At 36.4% G+C, this 777-nt stretch overlaps 1 protein-coding gene across 2 annotated transcripts in view; it reads left to right on the forward strand.

Annotated features, from left to right (window-relative positions):
• TLE1 (transducin like enhancer of split 1) overlaps positions 1–777 on the forward strand; it is a 112,361-nt gene that overhangs the window by 68,490 nt on the left and 43,094 nt on the right. The window lies entirely within an intron of this gene.

Genomic DNA, 777 nt, shown 5'->3' on the forward strand with positions numbered 1-777 from the left:
TTTTTTTTTTTTTTTTTTTTTTTTTTTTTTTTAGTAGGGGCAGAAAAAAAAGCCTTATCTTCCTTTTGGAAATGTCTGAAAATGGGGTTTGAGGGGAGGGACATAACAGCCAGTAGCCTGCATTGGCATGGGAAATATTAGCTTGGCTGGATATTGTTGGAAGATTATGAACAAGTTAAAGTGGCGTTTTGTAGTTGGCAATACTACCAACTCTGGATCCAGTATGTGTTCATGTATTATATACTTGATTGATGTAAATGCATCTGGAACTAAGATAAGTTTCATAATTTACAGGTATAACAATGCTCCTTCTAAGGAGTGTGTGTAATATTGAATATATGGACTAAAATGTTTATAGTGTACACATTGAACTGCTTTAGGTAAAACCTTAGCTGGGTAGCTGAAATACGAGATAGAGCAGGTCTTTGAGTTGTCTGTGTTAGATATGCTTTAAAAAAAATGCCTCACTTAATGGTACTGTTGAGAAAAATGGTGGATGCAATATTAAGAACAGGTTTTTGAGTTTTGGCTGAATTATTTAGCTGTACTTGGAGCAGGAATAAGTGATTATTGTGGTCCATAGATTAAAAAAAAAAAAAAAAAGTGGGGGGGGACAGCTGTCTCAGCTCCTGCTAGAATACCGTTTTCCTGGTAATGGCACTAGTGAAGCTGTAGCTATGGAGACCACGCTGAACTGTCTACTGTGGGCATACCTCTTGTGATCCAGGCTACAGATTAAATAACCTAGGTTCTATGGCTTATGGAAGAAAAATATGA

Source organism: Gavialis gangeticus, unplaced genomic scaffold (genome assembly GCF_001723915.1).
Source record: "Gavialis gangeticus isolate Ggan-Ray unplaced genomic scaffold, GavGan_comp1, whole genome shotgun sequence".
NCBI classification, from domain to species: domain Eukaryota; kingdom Metazoa; phylum Chordata; order Crocodylia; family Gavialidae; genus Gavialis; species Gavialis gangeticus.